At 34.9% G+C, this 11,813-nt stretch overlaps 1 long non-coding RNA gene across 1 annotated transcript; it reads right to left on the bottom strand.

The window, feature by feature from the left end:
- Positions 1–214: 214 nt before the first annotated feature.
- On the bottom strand, positions 215–11,592 carry LOC306645716. Its single transcript, XR_013759705.1, has 3 exons — positions 11,347–11,592; positions 10,872–10,951; positions 215–500 (listed from the first exon to the last, which is right to left on the bottom strand). It is a non-coding gene; the product is annotated as an uncharacterized lncRNA (long non-coding RNA).
- Positions 11,593–11,813: the final 221 nt, after the last annotated feature.

Here is an 11,813-nt window from a genome sequence, read left to right as displayed (position 1 = left end):
GAGGAGAGCATTTGCAAACTCAAAAATTACTCAATGTACTCAAAATATCTCATTTGACCAACTAGTCTCCTAATGCTCACCAGTACTTTCCCACTAGTTCACTCCAGGGCTTAAAGGCTCTCCCACCTTTTGTTTCAGGGAAGAGGAGTTCATTCTCTCCACTATTACAATAATCTTGAACAAAGTCTTCCCTACCTCTTCAAATTTGCTTCAATAAATAGGGACTGTAAGACAGTCTCTTTGTCTTAGCTACAGGATGTATCAGACATGGTACTTCCACCTAGTAGCACACACCTCAAAACTCCCTTTCCTCAGGATGCATCCCTTCTGCTTTGAGGGTGTTTCATCAAAGGGGAGACAATTCTTCCCCTGTCACTTTGATGTGTTAGCCTTAGAACTCCACAGGATTTTCAGACTCCAGTCAGGTGTCTTTCTAATAAAACTTTGTAGTTTGATATTCAAGTCTGTTCTCAGTTGGCACAGTGATCATCATAGTAAACCTAGACATGGACAAATTTATCAAATGTGTTCACCATAGGTTTTCACACTGGGAACATTAGCACAGAAGTAGAGAGAAACTGAATTAGCAGGAGATTCAGTAAGCCTTAATGCAGGAAGACTTACAAGTAATATTTAATTTTATATAATTATATCTTCAAAGTATATTTTTAAATATATTCACCACCAAATTTATTAGTATACCAAAAGGAACACACAAAAATCTACTGGCATGAAAAGGCAAAATTATATTGTTGGCTTCCAACATGTGAAATAAATTAACTTTCTTCTCCTCCAAATCTATAATATGATGCTATGCTCATTCAGAATTGTCTATAAAAATATTATATCACCTCTGTATAGTATCCACCAGATATTTGTGGAACATAAAGCTCTGCAAATAAAGTAGCATTCAGAGATGCCATAACACAAGAAGCACTTAATTTTTGTGACACCTCATGGTGCCTTTAACATTATTCATGTCCAAACATTGTACATAATAGTAATCTGTTATGAAGTCAGTTCTAAGTAGCTTAAATCTGGATGGTTCCTAGTGATAAAGAGATAAATGCAAATGATTCACATTGCACACATACTTTTAACTAGAAATGGCAAACTCGCTGGTAGTTTATGAAAATCATAATTCAGCACCTCTTTGTTAAAAACATTATCATCAGTAAATATAAAACACTTGAGTAACTGAAAATCACCTTGAGCCTGTAGAGAAAGCCTATTGTTACCTGCTTGAATATATCTGTACCTTTATTTATCTGTGGATTCAGAGAAACAGGTAAAGCAGTTGCTGTCAGGTACAAGCCAGTTTGGTTTTCCACAGGAAACACACCCTGACGGCTTCAATAAAAACAGAAGCTTCCAATTAACTCTGTCTTACTCAGGAAAGGCAATCTCTCAGCCAAGCCATTCTTCCAAGAATAGGAAGAAAGAAAGGCAGACAAGGCAAGAATAAAAAATAAGGGGGAGAAATCTATAGAGCATGCTTTTTAACTGGGACTGCACATTCAAAACATCCAGGGAGCTTTCAAATAATATTAAAGCTCAACCCCCACCCCAGGGAATTTTAGCTTATTGATTTGCAATAGACTCCAAGTATAGTATTTTCTAAAATTCCCCTAGATAATTCTACCATAGAGGTAGATCTGGGAACCAGTGAAATAGAAGACTCTCATGAACCATGAGCTAACTCTCATTTGGCTGTCTATTAATTTACAGTAATATTATTTGATAAGATTCCTTAGCTAGTAAAACTTTATGCATGTCACAGTGATCTGATAGAATATATTAGCAAAATCAGAGTTGAGACTATGTCAACAAATGGTGTTTTACCTGCCTAACTTGAATTTAAAATGCAATAGTAAGCAAGTCTATTAATAACTAAATTAATAATTATATAAAATAGTAAATTAAATAAGCAAAGTAATAAGTAAATAATATTAAATAAACCATGAGCAATTCTGTGATTCTTAATCAGCCTGCTTTCAAGAGACAAGAATACAGTATGGGATTAAGAAATATTATCAGAACTATGGAAAAGAGGCTTTGTACTTGAAAGAATGAAAGATAATTATACAAACTTCATGACTGCCCTTGAACAATTTGCAAAGTAGTGACCCAAACCAGTCCTCCTTCATCTCTAATTATTATCATTTTGTAGGGAAGTGGCCAGCAGTTTATATAAACAAATGTAGTCATAGACTTGTAAGTTCATTTGGTACTGGTTCGCTTTTACTATTTTTAAGAAAATATTCTGTATCCCAACCCAGTATGTGAATGAGAAACATGCTCAGTACCTGCAGTATGCAGAACGATAGCCTCACAAATGACCATATCCTGGGTTCTGAAACCTGTGGACATGTTTTGTTATATGGCAAATAGGAATTAAGATTGCAGGTAGAATTAAGATAATTAAGGTTCCTAATCAGCTGGCCTGAGAAGGGGTAAGTATCCTGGATTATCAAGAGTGTCACAAGGTCCTTACAGGTGAAAGGAGGACAGGAAGAAAGACTCAGAATGATGCAGTTGACAAAGATTCAACAGATCATACAGGCTTTAAAGATGGAGGAGGCAAGAGGGAGACCTCTAAAACTCGGAAAGAGACAAGTAAATGGGTTTCCCCCTAGTCATCAGAAAGAAACCCAGTCCTTCTTAAATGTTAACTTAGTTCAGTAAGACCAATTTTGAACTTCTGTTCTCCAAAACTACAAGATAATAAATGTATATTGTTTCAAGTGGCTACACTTGTAGTAATTTGTTATAGCAGCAACAGGACACTAATACAGCATGTATGGAATTAGGTCTAAATATTTTGACCTCAGATTTAATGTCAGTGGGCATCAGTCATTAATGTTCTGGACTCTGAATAATCTGTTTAACTCTTCACAGCTGGGTTGCCTGACTTCCTTCTGGATACTTCATTCAATGTTTCTCAGCCTTTGTCTTTCACTTTTGAATTGATTTCAGTTTCATTTCTTTTCTTGCCTGGAAATCTATACAAATTAATTCCTGGTTAAAAAAACATTCCCTTCTAGTTTTATCTAGCCCTCAAGAACACCCCTACCAACAATACCCTTATAGGTAATATATAGACATACATGATCTAGTTCAACTTCCCAAGTAGAGCCAAAGCACCAAATTCCAAGTATCTGTTTATGATAATCACTACAAGTAAATTTTATAAACTAAATAAGGCTATAATTTACCAATAAAGCATTAAACACATGGTAGATTTTTGTTTTATTCTTTGTTCCTTGGAAGAGAACTAGGATGCAGCTGTCCTCATGATAAAGGAAATAAATCTGCCATCTACTGGTAGCCAATGAAAACTACAAGCACGAAGCTTTAAATGCCTAGTTGGTGCCACATAGCTATCATACAGTCTTTAATTATAAAAGTGAAAATTCCTCCTCTTAACTTTTCATTGAAAATAATAACCTTTGTGCAACTTTTTGAGACTCTTAAAACTCATTTCCCTTGTCTCATAATTGCTGAAGGTTATTCTACCAGGAAAAGAATTAGTTCTGAGATACACAATTAAATTACAACATAGTTCTATTGTAAGAGAAAGTTTTTTCATGATCCTTTGTATTCTTATTGCTTGAGCCAATATCTAAAAGAATACTTGAAGTGAAATCTCTACGCATATGCCCACTCATATGCACATGGTATTCACATGCTTAAGTATATACACATGCCCCCCAACACACACACACACACACACACACACACACACACACATTTACTTCCATATATTTGTGTCCTAAATCAAAACTATGAATCTGCTGACTTAAAGGGTAAAAAACATCTTCAGTATTATTGAAGAACAAAGTCCAGCCTCTGATAAATAAATTAAATCATAATGGTAAAATCAATCCTGCTTTGACATTTATGTGCTTAGTTTTCACTGTTGCTTTAGGATTATCATGACACTATGGTTATATGCATAGTAACTGGATTCTCCAATATTCTTTGATTAACCTTTCATTGCCTGAATTTTTGTATAATTTCTCCTAAACAGATAATTCTATTTCTATAGTTTGGGGTGGGAGCTTTGAGCAATAGAGGATGTTAATTCTCTCATAATAATTTGCTGTCCATACACTAAGTGACTAGAACTTGGTGTTAGACATATAAAGGTGCTACACAATCATATTTTGATTAGTGTAAGAGGAAGTCGGTATGCATAGAACACAGTACAATAAATAGAATCTATATGCCCTGCAGTCTAGAAGTTCCGTAATTTTTACTAGTATGGGTGTACTTGTAAGAAAGACCTTAAAATATTGGAGAAAGTTGTGAGAAATTGACATGAGGAACCGTTCTCCAGTGGGTAAAAATATAGTGACCTTGGTGTCACCCTGTTCCAGATCCTCAGAAATGCAAGTTACCTAAGTAAGGCAAATGAAATGTAGAAGTAGTAGTTGATTTGTTATAGCAGTTGACATTACCCTCAAGAATAAATGGAGAGATAAAACATCATGTGGGGCTCCAAATGACTGTAGTGGAAAGCGTCAACTCCACTACGAAACCTTACCTCTTACTACATGTGGTGATCAGCAGGAAAATCTTTAAAATCGAAAAGAATCCTGTTCTTGGTCTATCCCCCAGCACCTCCTGATGTCTCCCTTTTTAACATCTTTTCTTTTTCCCTTCTATATACTTTATTCAAAGAATTGAAATAGTTGAGCAAGCAACACAGCAGGAAACCAGGATACTCTGTAGCTGCTTTTCTGTGCCATCACCAATCTAGAAAAGAAAAGGGCCTCAAGAAATATACACAATATTGATATGCTTATGTGAATGTTAAATCTGGGCAAAAGAAGATTGAATTTCTTGGTCACCTGGAAAAAAGAGGGAAGAAAGGAGCAGAAAGTAAGCTTGACTATAAACATAAAAAGTACACTTTGGTTCCCTGAGTGACTCATTTGGTACATTTTAAGTTTTAATATTTTCCATAAAACATTACTAATCACAGATATGAGTATATTTTGCTACAATTACTTCAAAAAATATTTGCCACTATCTACTAAATATAAAGATGTGCTTACATATAATCCAATAATTTCTCTTCTAGGTATACCAAAGGAATACAAGCATAAGTGTGCCAGATACATACCAGAATGTTCAGGTGTAGTTTGAAGTAGTCTACAGCACTGTAAATATCCACCAACTACAGCAATCCAACAAGAAGCAACAATATAGATGACTCTTCCCAAGAGGGGAAGACTGTGGGCATATACACACCAAAGTAAGACTCAAAAGAACACAAACATTATGATTCCACTCAGGTGAAATTCAAACACAAGCAAAGTAGTCATTACACCTGAGGAAGCATAGATAGGTGATTACACACACACACACAAATACATTTTAATCATAAACTTCAGGATGGTCATTATATCCATTAGAGAGGAAAACGCCAAGAAATCAGGAGTGCTCAGAACAGAATTGTGCTATTTCTTGACTGGGAAGGTAATTACATGAGGATTGTTATAATTATGAAATGTTCATGTCTTACGTACTTTTAAGAATGTGATCTTAATTTCATTCAAAAAAATTTTAAACTCAACAAAGAAAGAACAAGTCAAACAATTATTTGTACTCAATACTGCTGCATGAACTCTGTGAGAATAGGAATTATCTCTATTTGTTCTCTCATATTACTCCAGTACTAAGCACACAGCCTAGAACAAAGAAACTCAACCAACATTTGATTTGATTACTAAATGGATAAGTGAAAGCAAAACTAAGCAAACAAAATGATTGTTTTTCAATTTTTAACTTATTATCAATAACAAGTGATTATATAAGTTAATATTTATTGAACATTTGCATGTGTTAGGGGACTGATTTAGGTACTTGCATCATTTCTTTTGATCATCACAAAAACATATGACTTAGTACCATCATTGTGCTCCTTATACATATGAAACAGCTGAAGTTTAGAGATTTTTAAGTAGCATCTTCAAGGTTGTCAGCTAGTAAATGGCAGAGCTGGGTCTAAAATCCATATCTGTTTTATTTTTAACATCTATAGTCTCTCATTACTTTATGAATGATCTTTCTGAATAAACTATATTACCAACTGAATCAATTAATATGATTGATTGTTTTGCTTTCCCTAGGTAATTTTTTCAAGTTTATGATGTATAAGATTGTCGTTTAAAAATGCCTTTGAAACTCTCCTTCACTAAGCTACCGCCTCTACTGAACAGAACCAGTTCCCATAGTGTCACAAAGCATTAACATTTCCTAGGAGTCTGCTACTCTGACTAGTGCTTGCCTTTTTAATATTACTCTAGAAAAAAAAGGAACCACAATTTCAAGAAGGGGAGTACTATTACTAATAACAAAAATAACTCCAATTACACAAATGCTGTGATTCTACAATATGTATAACCATAGAAATGAAAAGTTGTACCCCATTTGTCTACAATGAATCAAAATGTTGTCTGTAAAAATAAAATTTAAAAAAATTGAAGAAGAAAACTAATTAACAACAACAACAACAAAAAAAAAAACCCCACTGACCAAACATATATAGATGTTTTAAATTTAATGGAAATTTTATCTACTTAAAGAGACATTTTCATGAACCTTTATGAATCAAAAACTAGAATAATTTCACATCTTGACATGCAGGAAGTGCTCAGGATTGATGGGGACATATCAAAAACATACAAGAGCCACCTGTATCTCTTAGTGACTCTCACCAACCAAATATTATCAAGCATCAAAACAAAGAGTATAAATTAATAAAGAAAGAGAAAGTACTTCCTTACAGTAGAACCAGATAACCTACATCAAAAAACAATGGAAGGGAGAAAATTATTAGAGCTTAGGAAAAGTAGTACAAAAAGTCCAGGAGAAATGGTAATTTTGGTAGTCCCAATCTCTCCACAAATTATTAATTAACTCAAAAGGAAATGTAGTAAAATTAACAATGGAAAAATCTGACACTTACCATCTTAACCATGTGAACAAAGCTAACATCATCAGTGTTCAGACAACCCAATATCATGTGGCTTTTGGATATGACACCTTGAGAAGGATACAATATCATTCCTAACATTTCTATTAAAATCACATAACTTGATTTTAATCAAGCCAAAGACTATTTCAGGTTAAAGAAGACTAAGAAGATATGACAACTAAATGCGAGGGGCTGAGTCTGGACTGTATCCTAGACCAGGAAAAAGCAGCTATAAAGGACATTGTTGAGGCAACAGACATAATTAGAGCAGTATCTTCGGATTATAAAAGGGGGTACTGAAATTACATAATCAAACATTCTTAGGAAATACCTACTGAAGTATATAGAAAAAGAATAGTTTTCAAAGTTATAAAGCAAAATTTACTATACTAGAAGAGAGGTATAGGTATAGTAAGATGTTAATATTTGATAGGTTAAAAGGAGAATTAATTGAATGAGTATAATTAATGGAAAATAAACATGAAAACCTCAGGAAGAGAATGTATCTTATTTTCATTTGCACATTGGATCTTTATTAAAATTATAATATGTTAAACCACAAGGAAAACCTCAGTAAATTCCAAATAAACAGAAATAGGGATTATATATCCTAACAACAAATGGAATAAACAAGTACTCAAAACTTTTTTATACATATATTCAGAGGAGAAGCTTGCCTTCAACACATTACTTATTATACCAGGAAAGAATTAACTGATATTTAACTGATTAGTTAAAAGTTCTAATTAGGACAAGAGAAACCTCTGGAAATAAAAATAAGGAAAAAACAAAAGATAAACTTAGAAATGAGAATGCCAAAAGAAATAACAGAAAGCAATTTAGAAATGTGAGAGAATATTTTTGTAAATTCATGTTAAACTAGTTGAAAATTTTTACATTAAAACATTAAACCAGAAATGAGGAAAACAACCCCATTTGCAATAGCCTCAAATAAAATACTTGGGAATCAATCTAACCAAAGAGGTAAAAGATCTCTACAATGAAAACTACAAATCATTGAAGAAAGAAATTGAGGAAGACCTTAGAAGATGGAAAGATCTCCCATGTTCTTGGATAGGCAGAATTAATATTGTCAAAATGGCCATACTACCAAAAGTGCTATACAGATTCAATGTAATTCCAGTTAAAATCCCAATGATGTACCTTACAGAAATAGAGCAAGGAATCATGAAATTCATCTGGAAGAATAAGAAACCCAAAATAGCTAAAGCAATCCTTAGCAGGAAGAATGAAACCAGAATACCAGAACTTCAACTATACTACAAAGCAATAGTAACAAAAACAGCATGGTATTGGTACCAAAATAGACAGGTAGATCAATGATACAGAATAGAGGACACAGAACAAACCCAAATAAATACAATTTTCTAATAATAGACAAAGGTGCCAAAAACATGCAATGGAGAAAAGATAGCCTCTTCAACAAATGGTGCTGGGAAAACTGGAAATCCATATGCAACAGAGTGAAACTAAACCCCTATCACTCACCCTGCACAAAAATCAACTCACAATGGATCAAGGACCTTGAAATCAGACCAGATACCCTGCATCTTATAGAAGAAAAAGTAGGTCCAAATCTTCAACTTGTAGGCTTAGGATCAGACTTCCTTAACAGGACTCCCATAGCACAAGAAATAAAAGCAAGAATCAATAACTGGGATAGATTCAAACTAAATAGCTTTTCTCAGCAAAGGAAACTATCAGTAATGCAAAGAGAGAGCCGACAGAGTGGGAGAATATCTTTGCCACTCATACTTCAGATAGAGCACTAATTTCCAGAATACATAAAGAACTCAAAAATCTCTACATGAAGAATACAAATAACCCAATCAACAAATGGGCTAAGGATATGAACAGACACTTCACAGAAGAAGATCTACAAGCAATCAACAAACATACAAAAAAATGTTCACCATCTTTAGTAATAAGAGAAACGCAAATCAAAACTACACTAAGATTCCATCTCATCCCAATTAGAATGGCGATTATCAAGAATACGAGCAACAATAGGTGTTGGAGAGGATGTGGGGAAAAAGGTACACTCATACATTGCTGGTGGGACTGCAAATTAGTGCAGCCACTCTGGAAAGCAGTGTGGAGATTCCTTAGAAAACTTGGAATGGACCTACCATTTGACCCAGCTATCCCACTCCTCGGCCTATACCCAAAGGACTTAAAATCAGCATACTACAGAGATACAGCCACATCAATGTTCATAGCTGCTCAATTCACAATAGCCAGACTGTGGAACCAACCTAGATGCCCTTCAATTGATGAGTGGATAAAGAAACTGTGGTATATATATACAATGGAATATTACTCAGCCATAAAGAATGATAAAATTATGGCATTTGCAGGCAAATGGATGAAATTGGAGAATATCATGTTAAGTGAGGTAAGCCAATTTCAAAAATCCAAAAGACGAATGATCTCACTGATAAGTGGATGATGACACATAATGGGGGGTGGGAGGAGGGCAAGAATGGAGGAAGGAGGGACTGTGTAGAGGGAAAAGAGGGGTGGGAGGGGTGGGAGGGGAGGAAAAAATGACGGAATGAATCAAACATCATTACCCTATGTAAATGTATTATTATGCAAATGGTATGCTGTTACTCCATGTACAAACAGAAACAACATGTATCCCATTTGTTTACAATAAAAATAAATTAAAGAAAAACATTAAACCACTTGGAGACTGGGTCCCTTTCCATTTATATATATGTATATATATGTATATATACATATATATATGTATAGTCATCCTTAAGCAATTTAGAAACTGATAAGGACATATAACATTCATGCGACATTAAGACAAAATAATGGCACCAAATATGCGTAAATGGTAGGGAATGTGAAACAAGATAGATCAGTCCCAGGTCATATTCTTTATTGAGCATGTTAGACTTTTCAGATCTTTTAATCCAGAAATGTGCATTCTGTACAGTGGAAAATAAAGCAAGCCATATTCAAGTGCTCCTTCTCTCTACCCCTTCATGTAATGGAATATTTATATACAACAACTGAGCATTGCAATGGAAAAAATGTATGTGTGTAGGAGAGAATGTGATCACTCCCAGTATCTCTAGTATTCATGTGGGTTTAGCTGTGTCAAGAAAGCCCAGGAGAGGGCACAGGTGGTAGTACTAATTACAGTTAAGGATCAAGCAATTAAAATAAAACGTGCTAAGACCAAAGTGCAAGTATAACAGGAAACTAACCAAGTGTCTTTGATGGAACACTCAGAAAGTATTTCCTGAGACAAATAGAGATAGGCTCTAGAGACATGCTTCTGTTAAGGGCTCAGAAAAGTGAGGGAAAGAATATGTGTATTTGATTTCTGAGCTTTCCATGGGAGCAATTTTTAGGACAAAGGGACACAAGCGTCTCTTCACATTTGGCCTAATACTCGCTTGGGCAAAGAAAACACATTAAAATTCGTTAATTTCCACTAAAGTTCAGAATTGAAAACTAAGGATCTAGATTTAAAATGTAAGTGATTATTTCTTCTCTTCCTAAAATCCTAATTATAAATATAGGATGAAAATAACAAGAAAGTTTACAAAAATCTAAGATACTCTGTTTTCTAATTTCTAGATTAAGGAAAAGGTTTAAGTTCTATGGTAGAATAAGAAGAAGAAATCTTCATCAATTTAAAGCATATATATTTTAGTAGTTTAGCCCAAAAGGCTATGAGATACATAATATAAAAATTAAGTTAGCCCTGGAATACACTCTTAACCTTATTCGGCATATTTCCTCTCTGGGAATACAGGAATGGCAGATAAGCCCTAGAAGTCTCTCATAGCCAGGTTCCCATGTGTGGATTAAAACACCCTAAATAAATATAATGCATTAAATTTACCATTCTATTGAACACTTGACAATGGGTCAAGTAATATTCTAGATGATTTTTATGCATTATCGGTAATCCTGATGATGACCCTGCAAGATAAGATTTACGTTAATATTTCCCAGGCGATAAAAGAGGCCAAGTGACCTAACTTTATAAGTAGCAGGACTGAGACTGGGCCCCAGGTTGACTTGATTCCAGCCATCATATAATTATGGTTCTTTATTGCTGGCCTTATTGGAACCTTGTGAAAGTTAAAAATAATATGCATAAAATGCATCCAGCACAGGGAGAACAGTTACAGGAAAGGGATGATCAGTGATTTCTTTCTAGGTCATGGCCAGATGGAGTTTTGAGAAATAAAACCACCCAGTGTCACTTCCCAGTGAATGAGTTCATTTTGGCCTCCTGAGAACAAGCCTAGTTTCCTAACAGAAAGAGTTAATTGCATTTAGGTAATTGAATTTGTTAATAATCCAAAACTAACCTTTCTCATTCATTTTTTGTGCTCCCCTGGATAAAGGGCCCTGTATTCATTTGTACTTGAAGGAAATCAAAGCCTTGAGCTGCCAGCAGTAACCATCAACAGGGACTGCAACCTAGAAGCAAAAGGACAGACTCCAGCCCAGGGCACAAGCTAGAGGTGGTGGGATGAACAGAAGGCTACCACTCATGATCGGAAACAGATCAAGGTGAGAGGGACAGACTTCAGTCGAGGTAAAATCAACAATATCCAAAGCTAGTGTGAATTAGGGGAGAGATGGAGGGAAACACAGGCCTTTTAATGGGCTCTCCTCACAGATTTCACAGCTCCCAAATCACTAGAAACAGGGATCTGCTGACACTGAGTAAGGTGAGAATGGAGGGAAGGGGCTTTCTGCCTCTGGATACACATCACCTAGACACAGAAAAAAAGACAGGGCTGCCATTTAAACCAAGAATTGTCTAGTTTAA

This window comes from Sciurus vulgaris, assembly GCF_902686455.1.
Source record: "Sciurus vulgaris genome assembly, chromosome: 15".
Lineage (NCBI taxonomy): Eukaryota > Metazoa > Chordata > Mammalia > Rodentia > Sciuridae > Sciurus > Sciurus vulgaris.
Note: the sequence above shows the minus strand (reverse complement) of the source record. Positions and strands in the feature narration are given on the sequence as shown.